General features: G+C 37.0%; 1 long non-coding RNA gene across 1 annotated transcript in view; it reads right to left on the bottom strand.

The window, feature by feature from the left end:
* Window positions 1-23,280, bottom strand: part of LOC132404171 (uncharacterized) — a 32,803-nt gene that overhangs the window by 8,968 nt on the left and 555 nt on the right. The window lies entirely within an intron of this gene.

The following is a 23,280-nucleotide window of genomic DNA, read 5'->3' as shown; positions in this document are numbered from 1 at the left end:
CTCCCTTCCCAGCAGGTTAAGAGTAGCCCATCAGATCTTCTCATGGGTAAATAAGGATGGTTTAGACACCCATCCTCCTAGAGGACCACTACCTTTTCACGGTTTGGAGGCTTATGTGCCTCAATGACCCAGAGAGCTATGTTGACTGGAGTCAGGGCTTTATGCTTTGGTTCTTGGTAGGGTCACCCATTCCAACAGGTCAAAGGGCAGAGGCCAGACTAAGAGAGGTTCACCAGTCCTCCAGGTTCGGGGGTTCAGCTCAGAGCTAACAACACTGACTGGCCAAACAGAACTGTTACAGAAACAGCAATGAAGAATCCTTCTACATCTGTGCGCGATGGTATTCCTGAGTCTTCACCCAAACCTTGCATGACTGATGGTAAACTGCAAGGAAACTACTGACACAATGAAGGAAGCCATGAACACTGCCAGAGATAGAGGACCATCACTGCTGCTCTAAACACCAGTGGCATAGTGGACAAAAAGGGTAGAAGAAGCCAATGCCCACATCCCAGACACGAATTTTAAAAACACTACCCTTTCCCAAACCATCCCTATGCTTCCTCAAATTATTGATTTCTTCGGTCTTGGCCATCTTTCATCACCCAATTCAAGTGGCATTTATTTATCTGGGAGCCACAATAATTAGTATCAGTTGGTTGGGAATAGTATTACTACTGATTAGAGTTGTGTCTTGGTTTGCTTTATAAACCTAGACACTCATTTGTAACCACACAACCTTGGTCACAGATTTCATCCCAAACTTTTCAAGTTGGGTTCAAGGCAAACTTTTGTCCAAGTTGGGTAGAGTTAACACAGCACAGACCAAAAACTGGAACCGAGTCTTTCTTCATTTGGACAGTTTTGCTGCTTACAAGATAACCTCACTAATCCATTGGGACAACAATCAATAAATTTTAATGAGATGCCTGGAGAAAAATAAGTGTGATTTCACAGGAATGTTGAGTAAGATCATGTATAATAGATGGATAGAAGATAACTACAGGCCTTGTAAAGAGTCTTTTAATGAATAAATCATTTGATAACCCATGGCTCCCCAATGTTATTGACACTCAGGATTGTTACTTTGTTAATTCTGTTCAAACTGTGTCACCTTTTCTCTTTTGATTTGTTTATGTAGTGACTGAACCAATCTGAATGGAATACAGCTGTTTTGCCTTTTAAAATAAAAAAAATAATTTTCAGATGGTTAAACAAAATACCGGGGAAAGTAGGAAGCCCTCAGTTCAAGGGTTCATTTAATATCAGCGAATGTATACAGTGTACAACCTGAAATTCATACTCTTCACAGACATCCACTGAAACAAGAAGCTCCTTAGAATGAATGATAGAAACATTGAAGCCCTGAAGCCCCCCTCCCCCTACCCTTCATACAAGCATCAACCTTCTCTCCCGCCACTACTTTTTCCCGCAGAAACATTGAAAACCCTGCCCCCTCACCATGCAAGCAACAGCAAAAGCCCCCCCAAAGAGACCTTGATCCAGACACTTGTTATGTACATCTTCACAACAGATTGGATTTCATCTATTTTTTAATGAATTGCTCTATCGTAAAGGTTCATGACTTGCATCACCCAAACCTCCAATAAACCAACACATTAACTTGTGATTTCTTAGTTGCAGGAATTAGTGCTGTAATTAGTCTTCAAAACTGAAACATGTGTTTTGTATTGTCTAAGAATATACAGGTCTTGATTATGGCCATTATCAATACTTTTCAGAGATTGTCTGTCTGGTGTCAGTGGTCACATAACCAGGACGTGATATGAACCAGCTGATCACCCGCCACCTGCTCTCATGGCTTCACGGGTAGCAGGTGCTACACCTTGCCCAAGAGTGACCTGCAGGTTAGCAGAGGGAAGGAGTGCCTTACACCTCCTTTGGTAGAGACATATCCCCACCTCCCTCCTCTCTCAAATATCTGTTTCCTTGTGCTAACTTGGAGGAAGTGGGCTTGTGCTCATTTAAAAGATCTCTGTTCTGCATGAAAGGATTTACATCAAACGTAAGATGGAAAACAATGTTTTAAAATTGTTATAGAAAGTTCAAGCATTATTACTTCATTGGTTGGGGTCCACATCTGCAAAAGCTATATTGTGAGAAAATTAAATTATTTCCTTTTGGGACCACTCCAGCAAGTCATACAATATTCAGCATTGCCATCTATTATTAAAAAGAAATTGAGTGAAAGAGTTGAAATGCCATAATGGCTCTTCACAATATTTTTAGATTCTTTGACTTAAATGGAATACATGCCATATTTCTTGGTAACGTGAGTAGTTCAGATATAGTAATATTTTCTGCATGTCATTGAAAAGGGTGAGATTACGGTTAGCGATGTGGACATATTTTAATGGTGGAAACTCTACTATTATTCTTTACTGTCACAATTTCTGCAGCAGAAAATGTCTGTTTTGTAAACAATACAATTATTTTCCTAACTTAAGACTCATTTACCTCCCTCAATTGATATTTAATTTTATTGCTTGTGATGCTGTTGAGCAGGTTTATTACAGAATCCAAAATTATAATTCTTTGGACTTTCCACTATATGTATAGTTTTAGTGCATGAAGAATTCTCATGATTTTGATATACCATAGAATCATACTCTAGATAATGCCTAGGACGGTGCACATCTTTCATGGACATCCTCTGCTTGGAGCTTCAATTGCCCAATTCTAAGTATCTTCTTTATCTGCAGCTGGGGTTCCCAACCTTTTTGATGTCAGGAACCCCTACCATTAACCAAGGGGTCAGAGGACCCCAGGTTGGGAATTCTGATCTGTAGGAACTTCATTGTAACTAGAAGTTTGTTTCCAAAATTTCCAAATATCAAATTCATTAATTTCAAAATATACAGTACATAGCAGCGCCATTTAATTAATTTAAAAGTAAATCATATTTTTTGTTGCATTTTTTATAAGACTGCTTAATGGACAGTCTTCAAATCAGTTTCATACCTTAAATGTTCAGCGGCAATATTTTAAGTTCTAATAAGTCTCGTGTATATTTCTAGCTTTGGCTCATGACCTTACAGGTGAATGTTGACAATTCTGCTGTCAGATGGGATTAAAGTCACACTTGGGTTGTAACATCTGAAAGGGTTGCAATATACTTTCATCATTGAAATGTTGTCTGAATCAGAGGGACATCTTACTCGCAAAGAAGCACAGGGTGAGAAATAAGTTTTTCATTTACCACTTATTATTAAATCCTATTCATGCAGGCTGATAAATTTAAAATTCTTTGTAAACATTGTGAAATAAGTGAGTGAAGGAAGATGAGGAAAAAACCAGGCAATACATCCTCACTTATTAATATATATTATTTCTGTTTTTGCATGATTTTTAATATATTCAATATACATGTACTATACATGTACTATAATTGATTGATTGATTGATTGATTGATTGATTTATTATTTTTTTCTCTCTGCTAGATTATGTATCGCATTGAACTGCTGCTGGTAAGTTAACAAATTTGACGACACATGCTGGTGATAATAAACCTGATTCTGATTCATTATGAGTGGTGTGCTAATTGTATTGAAAACAATGGACACACGTTAGTCATGCATTGCAGCCGCACAATCATTTTCAGTTACAGTAAAAATAAATAAATAATGCAAAAGAGAAGTAGTGATGTAGTGTTCATGGACCATTCAGAAATCTGAAGGCATTGGGGAAGAGTGTGCATATTAAGTTCCAGTAGCTCCTCCCTGATGGCAGTAATGAGAAAAGTGCGTACTGAAGATGGTGAGACATTTAATGGTGGGTCCGGCCTTCCTGAGGCATTGACTTCAGAAGATGTCCTCAATGGTGAGGAATCTTATACCCTTGATGGAGCTGGCTGTCTCCACAGCCCTATGAAGCCTCTTACGATCCTGTGCGTTGGTGCCTCCATACCTATCAGTGATGCAATCAATTAGAACACTCTCCGTAGTACATCCGTAGAAATTCGCTAGAGGCTTCTGAGTCTGACTGAGTATCCTCAATCTCCTGATGAAGTATACCACTGACGAGCCATTGTCATGATTGCCCAGGAAAGATCTTCTAAACTGGTGATGCCCAAGGGACTTGAAAATGCTTTATCTCACTTTTGGAATATGTTAAGAAGGTACTATCAAACTGGTCTCCACTTTCTTTATCGCTGATTGGACATATCAATTCTACTAAAATGAATATTTTTCCTAAATTTTTATATTTATTTCAAGCCCTACCTGTTTTTATTCCTAAATCCTTTTTTGACTCTTTAGTCTCGATTATATTTTCTTATTTATGGAAGAATAAAACCCCCCGATTAAACAAAGTTCATTTTCAGAAAATTAAAAAAAAACGGGGGATTAGCCCTACCCAATTTTAGGTTTTACTACTGGGCAATCAACATAAACTACCTTACGTTTTGGTTATATTAATTGTGATGACTGTCTGGTTTGGGTTTCTTCAGAAGTTAATTCTGTTAATAAATTTTCTATTATTTCTCTTCTTGGTTCTTCAATTCCTCTATCCTTAAGTAATTTAACTGATAATTATGTAGTTAAACGTTCTTTGAGGATTTGGTTATAATTTAGAAAATTCTTTGGAATATTTGGTTTTTCACTCTCTAGTCCCATTTTTAAAATTTTTTTGTTTGTTTGATGTAGTTTGATGTAGTTTGATGTTGTTTGATGTAGTTTTTAAAGAGTGGAATAGACTAGGTATTAAGTGTTTTCAGGATCTGTTTCTTGGAGATAGTCTTTTCTCATTAGATCAACTATCTATTAAATATAATCTTAGTAAAGCTTGTTTTATTAGATATTTACAAATTAGAGACTTCTTGCGTTCTCAACTTCATACGTTTCCTAATTGTCCAGGTAAGAATTTAATTGATACAATTTTTGCTCTGAAACCTTTTCATAATGGGTCTACTTCTAATATTTATAGTATGTTGTTGGGAATGAGAAACATTCCGTTAGACAAAATTAAAAATCTCTGGGGACAGGACCTACAGATTTCAATTGATGTGGATACTTGGAATGAAATTTTTTAACTTGTTCACATCTTTTTGTTTTGTGCGCATCACTCTCTTTTACAATTTAAAGTGGTTCATAGAGCCTGTATGACTAAAGATAATCAAAAAAAGCTAATGACTTAAAATCATTCATGTTGCTCCTGACAATGTAATATTGTCTTTCACATTAATAGGAATTCAATACTGTTCTGGCAAAGTTAATAACCTTCACAATTATGCAGCTGAAACTAAAACAGTATCAATAATTCATTAAGTTGCTACTATCAGACTTCTGGCAACAAAGATTGGTTGGACTGGAAAATTGTTCAACATTTGGTGGTATAAATAACTAATGGTCGGCAACAAATTTAAGATTCTGCTCGCTTCATCATTGATAATTCTATACCAAATAGGTCAAGGTTTGTGTTGAATTGGTTGATTGCAATTCATTAGCACAAGAGATGCTGGAAACCCAGAACAATGCACACAAGATGCTGGAGGAACTCAGCATCTTTGGAAATAAATGAACAATCAACATTTCGGACTGAGACCCTTCAACTTGCCTGGTAATTACAACGTTCCGTAACTGTCAATAAAGGGAAATCATTCAGGGATTCTAGCCCCAATCATACATATGTACACTATGGGGAGCAACAGGGGAATAGTCGCTGCCAGTCACTATCTATTTGTGGACAAGAATGCCAGGTATTTGGATAATATACCAGAGGATGACGTATTTGTGGTGATATCACGTGCAATGATGTGCCAGTACGTGAGTGGGCAGAGCACTGAGCATGTGCAAGATTGCTAGAATGTTCCAGCACATGGCTGGGTTAAGATGTGTTTGTTTATTACTGTAAATAAAAGTTCTCTAATTCTTCCAGAATATGATTCTTTACTGTTAACCCACTGTACCCTTAAACAGAAGTAACATAACATGGTGTCAGAAGTGGTTCTGGAAGAATAATATGGGAGAATCGAGAATCGAGAATCGAAGATAATCGAAAAAAATAAGAAAAAGATTTCGAACTGTAAATGGTAAAATATGTAGAAGGTTTACAACCCCCATCAAAACTTCAGCTAACTGGCAATGTAGCTGTGAATTGAAGGATACTCAAGCAACAGTTTGAATTGTACATAATCGGTGATCGATTATGAAGAAAAATAGGAAAAAACAAAGCTGCGCTTTTGCTCCATGTAATCGGGAATGACACAGTAGGGTATAAAATAATTTTGTCTTTGAAGATGGAGATAATTTCAATTTAAAGTCAGTAATGGACAGATTTGAAATATTTTGTATACCTAAGCGTACTTTTAACGTAGGAGCGATATAAATTCTTCACGTGTGCGCAGAGAGCTGCCGAAACAATTGATCAGTATGTAACTAAGTTAAGAAAGCATAGTAGAACATGCAAGTTTGGATTGCTTACGGCATCTCCCATTAAAGATAGACTTGTTTGTGGCATTCGAGATAATGCTCTGAGAGAAAGGCTGTTGAGAGAGCAAGATTTAAACTTTCAAGAAGCTTTGGTGCTTTGCAAAGCTTCTGAGACCGTGATGTTGCAGACTGAAGAGCTTTTTGTCGAAAACTGCAATGTAAACACTAAAAAAAGCACAAATGCATCAGGAAATATAATAATATTGACAGAGAGCAAGACGGCATTGGAAAGAAAAAAGTCATGTGATCGCTGTGCACAGGAACATTGTCCAAATCAGTGCCCCGCATATGGAAAAATTTGCAATGGCTGCGATAAGATTAATCATTTTTCACACTGTTGTAAAAGTAAAAAGAAGGAAAATAAAATGAAACAAGTAAATGCTGTGCTTGAAAATGAACATGAGGAGTTTTATATCGATGTGCTTTGTGAAAACAATCAAAGTAAGAATGGCTGGACTATGCCATTGCAAGTGAACCAAAACAATACTCTGTTTAAAGTGGATACTGGAGCACAAGTAAATATTCTTGCAGAATCTGAGTTTAATGCTTTAAAGCCAAGACCAAAGTTACAACAGACAAACATAAAAGTGACTGGGTATTCAGGTGCAGACATTCCAGTTAAAGGAACATGCATGGCAAAGGTATCACACAAAAATATTGTGCACACACTTTCATTTGTGGTCGTGCCAAAAAATGTACAGTCAATTCTGGGTTTATCTGCCTGTGAAAGACTTAATTTGGTGAAAAGAAATTTAGTTCTGGATAGTGAATACAGTGACCTGATGAAAGAGTATGAAGGATTGTTTATAGGGCTTGGTTGTCTTCCAGGAGAGCACTCGATTAAAATTAACAATACAGGGCAACCCGTAATACATCCATGCAGAAAAGTACCTTTTGCATTATGTCATCAACTGAAAACAGAGCTAGACAGAATGGAAAGGCTAGGATTCATAAAAAAAATTGATGAACCAACTGAATGAGTCAATTCACTTGTCATTATTGATAAGAAAAATTGAAAACTGAGGATTTGTTTAGATCCAAGAGACTTGAATCGGGCCATTAAAAGAGAGCATTTCAAATTGCCCACTCGTGAAGAAATTACGTCACCATTTGCTAATGCAAAGTATTTTAGTAAATTAGATGCATCCTTTGGATTCTGGCAACTCAAACTAGATGAACCGAGTTCAAGATTGTGTACCTTTAACACTCCTTTTGCCAGATACTGTTTTCTTATGCTTCCTTTTGGAACTGCATCAGCTGCTGAAGTTATTCACGTGTTATATGAGGACATTGAGGGCGTAGATACATCCATGGATGATATTATTATTTGGGGATCAACTAAACAAGAGCATGACGCCAGGCTCAGACAAGTCTTTGAGGGAACACGCAAGGCAAACCTGAAGTTGAATAAAGACAAATGTCAACTGGGTGTAACTGAACTTAAATTTATGGGTGATATCATCAGCAAAGGGGGTGTGCACCCTGATCCATTGAAGGTTTCTGCTATTGAGAGCATGCCAAGACCGCGTCGTTAAAAGGAATTTAACCCTGATTGTTGATCGCTGGCAGCCGTGTCGCCCCTTACAGATGTGCCACTTTAAAGAAACTTGGACCACACCGGAGTGTCAGGGGTTAAGGGTGAAAGCTGAAAAGTTTAAGGGGAACATGAGAGGAAACTTCTTCACTCAGAGGGTCGCGAGAGTGGGGAATGAGCTGCCAGCACAAGTGGTGCACGCAAGCTCGATTTCAACGTTTCAACAAAATTTGGTAATGTACATGGATATTAGGTGTATGGAGGGCTATGTTTAAATGGCTTCAACATAGACTAGATGGGCCAAAGGGCCTTTTTTCTGTGCTGTATTTTTCTATGACTCTGTGACTTTATGGACTAACACTTGTAATACCAGTAGTAATATGTAAAAGATGGTATTTTTAAAAATAGATTTGTTGGCAAGAAGGATGGAATCCTTGCTTCTCATTTAGAATCTTTTGTGTACAAGACTTTACAAGCTAATGTGTTTAAGCTAAGAAAGATGACAATGCTGGCATGGTGTTAATATTGGATGCTGATTGATTTTAAGGTCGGGTTACCTTGCGTACACTCCAGTGTTATTAACAAAGTGGCATCCAGCATAGCTAATTCCACAACACCTGCACACTTTGGATACCAAGAAAGCTTTCATCTTGTGAGGTAATGCCTGAGAGCTGTATTATAGTGGCACTGTGGGGAGATGGTGGGGGGGGAGGTGGTGGTGGGTGTGAAGACCCTGGCAGCAATGTTTTTTCTCCCAGAAAGCCCAGAATTTGATGTGCAACAGAGCAAAACTTCAATGTGCAGGGTATGGAGCCAGAATGCAGAGAAGGAAGGGCGAAGGGTCAACAAAACAGATGGTTAGGCTAAAGTACTGGGGTCACTTGCAGAGGAAATTAGGCCGGGGCAGGGAGGTCAGCTGACACCTGCAAACCTTGACAAGAGCATGAACAGTAAGGAAACTGCTTAAAAGTGAATCTCTCTGGAAGACTATGTACACCTGGACTTCATCATAATAGGGTCCCTTCCAACAGATCCTGTACGAGCCCTGTATTAGAGTGAGACTCATGGTATTTGTGGGCCTTGCTTGTGCAGAATGCGTTCAACTAGTGATGCCGTCTAACATCATCAAGTATACCTGGCTTGAATGGGCTTATTCTGCTCTTTCAATGTTGAAAACTGGAAACCATACCTCTTTTTATTTGGCATTGTGTGCTGACTAGACAGTTGTAAAAGAAAACGGCAGGTGGAACTACCTTGTTGAGCAATGCAGACTGGGATGAAGGGCCTTTTTCCATGAATCTAATATCGAGGCATTGAGAAAACCAGTACAGTTGCTATGGAAATGTTCACAACAGAACTCAGAACATCATAGCTGTTCCCATCACAAATGAGAATACCTGAAGATGCTAGAAATCCAAGCAACACCCACAAAATGCTGGAGGAACTCAGCAGGCCAGGCAGCACCTATGGAAAAGAGTACAGTCACCGTTTCAGGCCGAAGCCCTTCATAGTTATTCTGTTTAGTTCAAATATATTAAGTTCGGAAAGAAGCTTATGAGATCAATCAGGAAGTACCAATATTCCTAATGAATATACCTCAGCTGTTTTAATGCTGTTGTGACAATGTTATAAACCCATTGATAATCAGAATTGGAAAAGGAGGCTTTTACTTTGTTTTATCTAAAAGCTTCAGTTAAGTTCTTAGAATCTCCATCTTAATCTACTGTATTTGACCACATATATTATATATAAATATATATCAACCCATAAGTGAGTTAAGTCTTAGTTCCCTCACCCATCTACTATTAGAATAATGATCTTCATATTGATTATCTCACCTTACTGCCACATATACGAGTGATTGTTGATAAGCACCCCCCAAGCCCAGAGCAAAATGTCATGTTCATTATGCACACAGCATGCTCAGATATAATCTGCTTTAAGCTTCAATCAAAGAGTGTAAAGACTTTGGTCCATTTTATTAGCAGCCATTTTCTCTGTTTCCTTCATAGTAATTGCCAGACATGAGACGAGTTCGCACACCCATTATCTGGATCATTGTGGACCATTATCTGACCATCAAGCTTCCAGTTTATTCCATTGATTATGGTGTTTATATTGCCTCATGATTTCAGTTTTCAGAAATCCCGCTATGCAACTTGGTCACTGGTACTCCCAGCTTCTTTCATTAACCTTGCAGAATATAAATATTTTTTACTTCGGGTGTGGGAGCATAGCATGGCACTTTTGCAAATTTTCAGTGTCCATTCGAACCCTAATTAAATCTGTGTTATGTTAATGACTACGTGTAACTTATTTTTGTTTGGACGCATGATCCCTGAAGCACTTAGTGAGGGGTTGTTTTGTTTCATCTTTGCCAGTCACTGGAGATGGTGTGTAATTTGCTTCTACTCTGGTCTTATGGGTGATAGAGACAGTATGGGAACCCACAAACCTTGTGAGGTAATGTGCTCTTTTTGCTACCTATACAGACCTTCTGTACTCTCCCAATGTTTGGTCTTGTAGTTCTCAATACCAAATTGAATGTTCCTTTTCCTCATTTGAGTGGTCAGAGGACCAGAGATTCCCAGAAGTTTCAAGGCCATCCCCGAATCCTTTACTCTGCCACAATCGAGCCAGGAACTGGTGTGTTTTTTGGGAGCCTGGTGTTGGACATATCAACAATGTGGTCAACCCAATGCAGCTAAAAGTGAGGAAGCACTTCTTTGTGTTGGGAATGTTGGCTTGGTGAATTTTGAAGATTTTATTCCATTGGCCAAACAGCCACTTTCTGAATCCGTCTATCTAAAGACACAGCTGGGACATAATGTGTAACAATTCCAAGAAAAATGTCAGGGCCAGCAGTAAACACTATGCATGACCTTCTTTAAACTCAGTGAAACACCTCATAAAATTTAATCCACATCACCAGGACCTCACGTGGTCTGTACACACCAGCTGTGTGGTGAAAAAGGCATAACAGCATCTTTTTCACCACAGACAGTTGAGGAAGTTTGGTATGGGCCCCCAAATTCTAAGAACTTTCTACAGGGGCACAATTGAGAGCATCCTGACTGGCTACATCACTGCCTCATACGGAAACTGTGATTCCCTCAATCGCAGGACTCTGCAGAGAGTGGTGCGGACAGCCCAGCGCATCTCTAGATGTAAACTTCCCACTATTCAGGACATTTACAAAGACAGGTGCGAGAAAAGGGCCTGAAGAGTCATTAGGGACCCAAGTCACCCCAACCACAATCTATTCCAGCTGCTACCATCGGGGAAATGGTACCGCAGCATTAAAGCCAGGACCAACAGGCTCCGGGACAGCTTCTTCACCAGGCCATCAGACTGATTAACTCACGCGGATTTGAGTGTATTTCTATGTTACATTGACTGTTCTATTTGTTGTGAATTACTATAAATTACTATGATTAGTAAACAAACCTTTAATCTGATCAATTAAGGGTAAAAAATTAAATCTAAATAAATCTTTGTTGTTTTTTTTGTGATTTTGATCCCTAAATAAGTAAAAGAATCATTAACTAATTTAAAAGGTAAATTTCCATAAATTGGGACCCGTTTATTCAAAGGAAACAATTCACTTTTATTAAGATTTAACTTATACCCAGAAAACTCACTAAATTGAGCCAATAATGATAAAACTGCTGGGATGGATTTCTCCGGGTTAGAAATGAATAGTAATAAATCATCTACATACAAAGATAACTTATGAATATCTGTCCCACGATTAATACCCAAAATATCCTGTGATTGTCTGATGGCAATTGCCAAAGGTTCTAAGGCAATGTTAAATAGTAATGGACTAAGAGGACATCCTTGTCTAGTGCCCCGAAATAGGCGAAAAAAGGGAGATCTTTGATTATTGGTAAACACTGAGGCTACTGGAGTACGATAAATCAATTTAATCCATGATATAAATATCAGACTAAAATTAAACTTCTCCAACACATTAAATAAGTAAGGCCATTCAACTCTATCAAGTGCTTTCTCCGTATCTAATGAAATCACGCATTCTGAAGTGTCATGTGAGGGAGTATAAACAATATTCAACAATCTCCTAATGTTAAAAAAAGAATAACAATTTTTAATAAAACTGGTTTGATCATCTGAAATAATTTTGGGTAATACCTTCTCCAATCTAGATGCCAGTAACTTGGAAAAAATCTTTATCTTTATCCCTAATAGGTAGGATTAATGCTATTAAGATGGTTATTTTACCTAAGTTAAGGATAAATTAGCTCATTTTTACTCTCATATTAGTTCTGTTTGTGACAGATGTCAATCTGAAATTGCGTCTTTAACTCATATGTTTTGGTCTTGTTCATTTTTGGAGAAATATTGGAAACATATTTTTGATATTATTTCTGCGGTTTTGAATATCGATTTACAACCTCATCCTATTACCGCAATTTTTGGTTTACCAATGTTAGACTCACTGCATTTATCTTCTTCTGCCCGTCGAATGATTGCATTTCTAACTCTGATGGCTAGAAGATCTATATTGTTGAATTGGAAAGAAATTGATCCTCCCACTGTATTTAATTGGTTCCCTCAAACTATGTTATGTTTAAATTTAGAAAAAATTACAAGTGGTACTTTTGAGACCTATTAAATTTGAAAAGTTATGGAGACCATTTATTCAACATTTTCATATGATGTAATATGACCCTGTGCCAAGTTCATTTGATTTCCCAGCTTTTAGCTTATGTATGTTGAGAGGACCGGAAGTGACGGCATTGATGAATACTTATTTTTGTGAGATATTATAAACAGCCCCCTTTTTTTTCTCTCCCTTCTTTTTTTTTTGTTTCTTTTTTCTTCTATATTAGTTATTAGTTATTAGATTAGTAGATTAGCTAGTTTTGCATAATATATATATATTTTTATTTTTTTTCTTTCTTTTTTCTGTTTTCTTTATATCATATATTATGAAATATTTAGATTTACCATGTTCATACATATATTTTATGGCTTACGTCTTGGTAAACTCATTTATATTGTAACTATTATGTATGTTTTTTTTCGTATATAATGGAATTTGTATGTTGGTAATTTCTTTATCAATATATCATTTGTATTCTGTCCATATTACTAATAATAATAAAAAGATTTAGAAAGACAAAAAAATTACTATGATTGCACATTGCACATTTAGACGGAGAGGTAATATAAAGATTTTTACTCCTCATGTATGTGAAGGATGTAATAAAGTCAATTCAACTCAATTCAATTTAGCTGCCCACAGCAAATCATCTCCAACTTATGTTTACTCCACAATGGCATACAACTCATGATAGCAACCAACAGATCTACAACAAAATGAGGAATTAACAACAACATCACAACAATGCAGTGAGTGATTAAAACAGTAAGCAGAATTCCTAAGTGGTTGTTGTAAACTGGACTTTTAAAAATGTGGAATCTTTTAATACATACAACAAAGGAAGCTCTGTTGTTTTGTTTTATAACTTAGTTCTGTAAGAAGTAATGCCGTGCTATATAATAAGTTCAATGCAATGCCAAGCAATCTTAACAATATATTGTGAAGAAACAATTGTAATTTTTAATGTTAACTGTTTGTTCTTTTCTGCTTGTACTCAGGTCAAAAAGATTTTAAAGAGTTTGCATTCCTCAGATAAAAGAATAGGAATTTCACTTTGCTATATAATGCAAAATACCTTAATGAACGGGACAGCTTTCTTTCCTGTTGCCTGCCAGTAAGTTGTTTTGAAAAGTTTTGGGAAGTGAGAAGTGTTTTGAATTTAAAAGATATATTTGTGGGCTCACAGTATTGAGCTGTGCATGTTGAAGAACCAGAACCACAATGTTTCAGCTCTATCTCTGGCCTGTTGCCACAGGAAGCTGAGGATCAGTTAACTTGCAAGACATTCTGTTTTGTAGGAGCTATTTTAAAACACCACTTAACTTACATCTAAGTAACTCTATAAAATACTGTTCTGCAGTGAAGCTTTTTTAAAACATTATTATCAAAGGTATTTGTTCCACTTTTACTATAGCAATGTACCCAAATGGGAGTTCAAAAAAACTTGGCTAACTGTTCTTTTTTTTGCCTCTTTAATAATTTTTTTTTCAAAATTTGAATTATTCATACAAAATTAGTAGGGTGCTTGGTCAGGTTAAATGCATTAATTTGGATGTAGGTAACATTGCTGAGAATAGTTATGAAGACTAAATTGATGCCTCAAAAAAAGTGGATCGGTTTCTCTGGAGCCAAATGAAACACAAATATCTATCAGTGAAATTGTTCGATATTCTAAGTCTGCCTGTTTCTAGAATGGCTGAGGAGAAAATGGGCTAGGTTAGATGCTTTAACTTTGGGGTTCGTTAATGTTGCTGAAAATTGCTCCCAAGACTAATTTAAAGCCTTAAAAAAACTGATTGGCTACGCCAGGATGTTTGGCTGAGCATGTGTGGAAACCTGAGATAAGCTGAACTATGAATAGCTGGCAGTTGGCAGTTCCCTTTGGTACTCTAGGCTGTCAATTTGATCCAATAGTTCCATGCTGCATGAGGCCTCCGACACAGTCCTGGGGCAAACATTATTTTGAACATGCTGAGGGTGTTTTATACAAGTGTGACTTATTTTCTAGGAAACCAACAAATATCATAAAAATAGAAATAATAGACAATTTATAATACAGGAGGATTCCATTCACCTTGTCATATGTTGATGAAAAGCAGCTCTCCAGCCTAATTGCACTGTCTAGGTCTAGTCTGTAACCCTGCAGTTATGACTCTATAACTACACATTCAAGTATTATTTATATGTGGTAGAGGTTACTCACTCCTCCACCCTTTTAGACAATGAGTTCCAAAACCCTGTCATTTTCAGGATGAAAATATTTCTGCTCATCTTTCTCTAATCATTTTACCAATTATCTTAAATCTATGGCCTCAGGTTTTCGACTCTAAAAAGGGAAATAGATCCTTCCTATTTGTTTTGTCTAGGCTTTTCATAATTTTTGTACATTTCACTAAGGTTTCCCCTCAGCCTCCTCTGTGCCAAACAAAAACACTTGCTTAATCAATCTTCCCTGGTAGTTAATTAATTCTGGTCCTGGCAATGTCATTATAAATCTCTGGTGATTTACTACTCTCCTGCACTGTGATGACGAGAGCTGTTGGCAACACTTATGCCGTGGTCTGTCTAGTATTATGCCGTTCTAACATAGTCTTTCTGCTCTTTTACTCTGTACTTCACTTAATACGACTTTGTTAGGTTAGGGTATAGAATTATTATTTTTCTATTAGTTTAACTGTGCTTGCCTGAATTTTTACATAATTACCTATATATTTATAATACTTCAGTGAATTTTCCAGGAAGCTGCTTCTGTATTTTTTCTAGACATTCTTAGTTTTTCTGTAGCAGGTGTCACACCACTTGAATCTTGTTCATAGTTTAATTGTTTTCACTGGAATGTTATCATGTTTTTAGTCAACGCTTTTTGCACAAGACAACTGTGACTTCCTTCTCTTCTTTCCTTTGTTTGTTGTTTTGTTCTTGTAAGATTTAATAAACAGCCATAAGCAACAAGTTTTATGCAACAATCCTAACCTTAAACCTCTGGATTGCATAAACACCTGGATTACATGTCTTTTTAATTACCTTCTTGACTGTCTTATTGACACCTTATTGCAGATCTGTACATTATACTCCAAGGCCCCTTTGTTTCTCAACAACACTCAATATTGTCCCAGTTATTGTGAATTCCTTTGCGGTACTGCTTTACTGCATTATTATTTAAATTATTTGATTTTGCCCAACTGACCAACCCATCCAAATCGACCTGCAGTTTTAAGAGTTTCTTCTCCCTATCAGCTTCATGGTTTATTTTTCTCAATTTCACAATTACAACTGACAAGTTTGGGTACAGGCACTGTATACTCGATGAAGAGCCCTTGTTATAGGAGGTTCTGCAGCAAGCAACAGGCCTCTACAAATGCAACATTCTGCATTCAATCTTTCTATCTAATAAACATTAACAGGAATGGGCATGATCTATGAGCAGCACTGCCAACTTTAATGTTCAAATGTAGCATTCTAACAGACAAGTTGAAAGAACTTGGATTTGTAGCAACATTCCCTCTATTTTATTTCGCACCTTCACAAACCAACTATTGCTCTGAGCAGGAAAATCTTACATGGCCTGAAAACTCCACAGCATTTTAGGTGGGTTTTTTACTGTAATGTACACATCAAGCACAAGCCACAAGTAAACGATGTTTAGCGGTCAAAACAACCAACAGGCACATTGGAAAAGTAAAATGTTTTGATTTCATGGCATTGGAACTCAGTGTGATGTTAACAATGAGCAACTGACGTCCATTCTGTGTTTATTGTTGCAATTTGTAACAGTGTTGTAATGTGAAACACTGACAAAATAGTAAATGCATTGAAGCTCTAAGATGTTTCAAAGTAAAGGTTGTGTTATCTTTATTATTTGGAAAAATTATGGATTATATTCATTAACACATAATTATAGGGTATTTCACAATTATATTAACTGATTTCAAGATTCAAGATTCAAAAACTTTATTGTCATTCTAACCGTACATCAGCTCTGCAGGGCAGAATGAGACAGCGTTTCCCCGGAGCAGTGCAATCATAACATAACAAACGCAACACTAAATAATAAACGTAACAATAAATAGTAAAACACAACAGCCACATGTCAGTTAAAAACAGTGTCCAGTGCAAGTTAAAAGTGTCCAAAGCAGAGTCAGGTAGAGCAGCTATTTAGCAGTCTGACTGCCTGTGGGAGGAAGCTGTTTAGTAGCCTTGTGGTTTTAGTTTTGATGCTCCTGTAACATTTACCTGATGGCAGAAGAACAAACAGTTCATGGAGAGGGTGTGAGGGGTCTTTAATGATGTACTGTGTCTTCTGGAGGCATCGACTCTGAAAGAGGTCTTGGACAGAAGGTAGGGAGACCCCAATAACCTTCTCTGCTCCCCTAACCACCCTCTGCAAGGCTTTTTTGTCAGCAGCACTGCAGCTGGAGTACCAGGTTGTGATGCAAAAGGTCAGCAAACTCTCAACCACTCCTCTGTAGAATGTAGTTAAGATGTTAGTGGGGAGTGATGCTTGTTTAAACTTCCTCAAAAAGTGCAATCTCTGCTGGGCTCGTTTCACAATCCCAGTGGTGCTCCTGGACTAGGTGAGATTGTCCGAGATCTGCACCCCAAGGAACTTGATGTTTTCCACTCTCTCCACTGTGGAGCCACTGATGCTGAGGGGTGTGTGCTCAGGCTGAGACCGGCTGAAATCGACAATCATCTCCTTGGTTATATTATACTAGTTTTAGTATTATTTTAGAAAAATTATATTAGTATTATATAAAAGAAAATTCCAGTGGTGCAGCAACCGAAATTATGTGTGTTGGAGCGTTGCAGTTACTGTGTAGCCATGCACTTATGCAGCTTAGAGGAACAGTGATTGCTGGTGAAAATCAAACTGGAAATTTTAAATAAAAACATAAAGTACTGGTAATACTCAGCAGATCAAGCCACGTCCATAGAAAAAGCAGCAGAGCTAATGTTTCAGGTCAGAGCGGCTTCCTTAGAAGTGGGAAGGAGACGGACGCTCGTTCAGATGCATGTCAAAATGGGTGCATCCTTCACTCATGAGGGGAAAGGAAAGAAAAAAGGGGAAAATCCCAAAGCAAGTTGAGCCAGTATCACAAATATAAGTTCAAAGTAACATTTATTATCAGAGTACATAGATGTCACCACATACAACCCTGTGTTTCTTTTTACTGCGAGCATACTCGGCATATCAACAGAACAGTATCTGTTAGCAGGATCAATAATGAGCATAAAATAAAGAGTTCTTAAAGTGAGATCATTGGTTGAGGGAACATCTCAATAGATGTGCGTGTTCGTACCCCGTAAATGGGTGTCTAACCAGCAGAGAAAGAAGAATTCGTTGGAGTCTGGTGGTACTATACTAAAGGTGTTTATTAATAAAAAATAAGCAAAACCATATCAATATTGCAAATATACATATAAAACAAGTTAGCAGTAATAAACCTAAAAGTGTAGGAAGAATAATAATCAATAATAAACAAGCTCTATCGATGTCTGGGGGTAAATAAATTGTCATAGAATATAAAGTTCAGTTCATGAGTGCTAATGTAGTTATAGTTGTTGTATTTTAATCGTTGGAGAGAGAGAGAGCGAGAGAGATAACAGCTACAGTCAGGCAAACCTTCCTGCCACTTTCTTAATCCGTCGTATCGGTATGGTGATCCAGTTATGACCTTCTGCTAGACCGTTCTGCTGTGGTGGACTCGTCATTCTGGCATGAGTGGACACACACACAAGTCCCCACCGGCCCAGCTTTTACACTGATAGCCTTACTGACCGACCTCCTGGTTCGGTCTTCGAAGCCCCCACCTTTCTTGTGGGTTCCAACACTCAGTCAGTGTCCACTGGCGTGTCTGGAGGGTGTCTCTCCAGACCTGTCTTTTTATCCCTACTAATGGGTACTCAGCTATCCATCACTTCTGAATGACCGTGTCCATCAAATAAGGCCACTCCTTCAGTCCACTGAGGAATGTTTATGAGCAAACGATTGTCCTTGCAGCAAAACAGTAAATAATTCAAAAAGAAGTCACAATACGGTTAATCAGCAATTTCCCCCCTCTCTTATCTGTCGCCGATGTTTTTGCTTGTTTTTCCATCTCTCTTTCTCATGGTCAGCATAGCAACAGTAATAGTTCGTGGTTCTCAGGAGGGGAATGGTTAACTCTGTACCCCATTGTCCATCAGGTCTGTTCATCACTCATAACAAGTGTAGCTATCATATTTTGTTTAAGAACTTGATGCTTGAGGGGTAGTAACTGTTCTTGAACCTGGTGGTGCTTTGTACTTTCCACCTGATGGTAGCAGTGAGTAAAAAGCATGGCTTGAGTAATGAGGATCTTTGATGATAGGTGCTTCTTCTCTACAACAGTGTTTCTTGTTGATGTGCTCAGTGGTTAGGAGGGCTTTACCCATGATGTACTGGATAGATGACTAATAGAAGACTAATACAGAGAGAAATCGAGTTCAATATTGAGTCAAGAAGGCTGCAACATTGCTTAAGTGAAAGATAAGGTATTCTTCCTCAAGGTTGTGTTAGGTCTCAATATAAATGTACAGGAGGCTACTATGTGATAGGCCAGAATTAGAGAATTAAAGTGGCTGGCAACAAGAGGGAAGGGTCATCCTGCAAACTGAATGCCAGAGTTTTGAAAAGTGATCACCCAGTCTGCATTTGGTTTCTCCAGTGTAGAGGACAGAACATTCTGAAGTAGATAACAGCAAGTTCCAGTGAATTGCTGCTTCACCTGGAAAGATTTTTGGGGTCACCAGATGGTTGGAAGGGAAGTTCAGCTACAAGATAAAGTGATGTAAGTGGCCGGTGGAAACTGAAGAATGGACCAGGGAGTCAGGAAAGGAAAGAAATGCAGAAAGGGGAAGAGGTAAGAAGATATACGTAACTGGTGGTGGATTCTATTTGAAGGTGGCAGAAACTGCAAAGCTGGTGGGGTGTAAAGTGAAAAGTGGGGGAACTTTATCCTTGTTCCGTACAGGAGGAGATGGAGTGAGAACAGAGTGACAGAAATGGATGAGTTGTTGTCAAGGGTTTTGTTAATAATGGTAGAGCTGAAGCCATGATTCAGGAAGAGAGACTACCTGCAGGACCCACCCTCCGAGGAACTAGGAAATAGAGTCCTTGTAGGATGCAGTGTGAAAGAGATAGATGAGATAACTGTTGATAGACTGATAATGGATGTTAGTAGCTATCTTATTTTCCAATATGAAGACTGGGAGATCCAGAAAAGGAAGGGAAGAAAGAGGGCAGGGTGGAATTTGGCAGGAAAAGTAATGACATTATGGAGGTCAGCACAATTAAGCACAGGAGAAAGCAACAAAAGAGTTGAGGGAGTGGACTTAGGGTCGAGTGAAACAAGGACTGCTCCATTTATCCAACAAAGACAGGCACAGCTTGGGTACTGGTGAGTACCCAAAGCTATATCTTTGATCTGCAGAAAGTGAGTGGAGCTGTATGTGAAGATGTTCAATATGAGAACATGTTCAGCCAGGTGAATAAATATGTTGCCGGAGGGAGATTGTTCTCCAGGAAGAAGTGGAGGACCTGACATGGGATGGAGGTGTAAGAGGATTGTATAACCTTGATCCAACACAGAATTGTAAGTACAGTACTGCTAGACAAACACTGCCATCTTCATCAGGGATGTCTAGTCCAGTGGTACTGGTATTGGGCAGACGGGACACATGGTGGGAACCCGCATCAAGGAGCACAGGAGGTGTATCCATTTGAGTGAACTGGAGAAACTGGAGGTAGCACAACACCACATTCACAATGGTCGTAGGATTGACTTCGATGGCACAAAACTACTGGGCTGTGCCAATGAGTTTTAGGACTGCCTGGTAAAGGAAGCCATTGAAATAAAACTAGAGGAAAATAATTTTAACAAAGGCAAAGGTCTCACTCTAAGCAAGAACTGGAATTCAATTGTAGACAAGGTGATAGAGTGGAAACCTGATTAGATGAGGACTTACCAATAAGGAGGGACGAACCATGGGGGTATAAATACCACTGGACTAGAGACGCCCAGGCATCATCCCTGATGAAAATGGCAGAGTTTGTCATTGAAATGTCGGGATACTAGTACCTGGCTGGAAACTCGAGAGAGTGTATTCATCATATATGCTTAATTTATTTACATATTACCACTCTTAAAAATTTTATTTCAGATACCTTATTAATTTCAACATCATTTATTCTAAATTTACTATATGTGTTTTATACACAGTTTCCAAATATTATGAATTTAGCTTTACTTAGATTCAGTGATAAATTGTTAGTATCAGACCATTTCTTTATAATTTTTAGTTCTTTCTCCATTGTATCCAAAAGTTGTTTCAGATGTTCCCCACTACAAAATATAGTTGTATCATCAGCAAATACATTCTAATGTCTGAAAAACCATACATATATCGTTTATATACAAAATGAACAGCAATGGACCAAGCACTGAACCTTGTGGAACCCTACAAGTTACCCTTAAAAGTTTTGAATTCAAGTTGTTTATATGTGCATACTGATACCTATCTTCCAAATAACGACTTAACCAGTCATGTGCCACCCCTCTGTACCATATCTTTCTAATTTTGTTAATAATAATTTATGGTCAATGGTGTCAAATGCTTTTTTTAGATCAAGGAATATTCCCATTGTGTATTCATTTTTTTCTATAGCGTTTGATATTTCTTCTACAAATCTACTAATGCTATTGTCGTGGTTATGTTTTTTTCTGAAACCATTTTGCTGTTCACAGAGTATATTATGTTTTGTTATAAAATCATTTAACCTTCTTACAAGTATTTTGGAAAACTGTGAGAGCAAAGAAACTGGTCTATAATTTGAAAATACATGTTTATCTCCAGCTTTGTGTATTGGAATGATCTTGGCTATTTTAATTTTATTTGGAAATTTTCCAGTAATCAAAGAGTGATTACAGTTATGAGTCAGTGGTTCCACAACACAGTCAATGATGTTTTTAATTAAATACATATCATATCCATTCCAATCTGTTGATAACTTACTCTTTGATATATATACAGTACTATATCAATTATTTCTTTTTCATCAGTTGCTCTAATAAACAAAGAGTTTTTCGAGGATGTATCCAGGAAGTTAGACAGGGGAGATCCAGTGGATGTAGTGTACCTCGATTTTCAGAAGGCATTTGATAAGGTCCCATATAGGAGATTGATGGGTAAAATCAAAGCTCAGGGCATCGGGGGGGGGGGGGGGGGTTCTATTGTCTATTGATAATATTACTATTTACTCCATCTTTATTGCTGGCTTGAGTAATTGATTTAGCTAATTTGGTTCCCATATTAACAAAGAGATCATTAAACCTATCTGCAACCAAATTAGTATCTTCTATTACCATATCATTGTTTGAATTAAAGTAATAAGGGTAAATTGTTTTTCTTTTATCATTTTTAATACTTTAAAACTCTCCAAGTATTTTAATGTTATTTCTATTATTCTCCAATAATTTACTATAACTCCTTTAACTAGATCTCGTAATACTTGTCAGCTTATTTTATATATCTTATATTTAATTTCAGCTTCCTTTGTTCTATGTTATACATTATAAAAATGTAATACATTTTTCTTTTTACAAGCATTTTGTATTCCCTTTGTTAACCAAGGCTTATCAATATACTTCTCTTTGTCAACTTTTTCTAACTAGAGGGCACATATAAATTATGCCAAAGCAAAAATGTCAAAATCTATTGCAATACTGTACAAAGTGCAAGATTTCTTAAATCATAAGTCTTTGTATACTTTATACTGTTCACTTATAGTCCCATACATGACTTACTGTGTAGAGGTATGGGGAAATACATACAAAATAAATACAAATAATGTTTCTACTCCAAAAGAAAGCCAAATGAATTGTAAATAAGACAAATTATTATGAACCAACCAATCCATTATTTATTCAACTAACCACTTTAAAATTCAGAGATTTTGTAGATTTTAAAATAATACAAATTATGTATAAAGTAAAAAATGGACAGTTACCACAACGTTTCCAAAGATTGTTTAAAATGAGAGAAAGTCAACATGATTTGAGAGGAACATGTATATTTTTCAAAAACAAAGGATAAAAACAAATGTAAAAAAATAATAGTATTTCAGTCAGAGGGGTGAATCTGGAACAGTTGTAGTGAGAATTTAAAAACATGCACCACACTTACCAAGTTAAAAAAATATTTTAAAATAATTTAATGAACAAATATAAAATACATGATTTAAAATGAATGGGAGTAATGTAAATAAATTATACTTGGAATTGGATTTTGTGTTAAAAGATTACGAAATTTTTTGTTTTGATGTGATGATTGATGCCAAATATGTTTTTGTATAAGTAAGAGGGGTAGGCGTAATAAGCTGTATCTTCATCCTACACCCTTTTGGTCTGTTTTAAAGATTTTTATTATTTAATTTTGTCTTATGAAATCATTGTTGAAAATTATGCCTTTTGTTATGTTTGTACTGACCGAAATAAAATTTCATTAATTCATTCATCGTATATGCTGGAACTAAATCATTTTTCACTACCTGACTACTTTTTATTTCTTTTTTGCACTATTTACTTAAGTATTTGATTTATATACTTTTTCTCTATATTATCATGTATTGCATTGTACTGCTGCAGCAAAA

Source organism: Hypanus sabinus, chromosome 13 (assembly GCF_030144855.1).
Source record: "Hypanus sabinus isolate sHypSab1 chromosome 13, sHypSab1.hap1, whole genome shotgun sequence".
NCBI lineage: Eukaryota > Metazoa > Chordata > Chondrichthyes > Myliobatiformes > Dasyatidae > Hypanus > Hypanus sabinus.
This window is presented reverse-complemented; position numbering and strand designations above follow the sequence as displayed.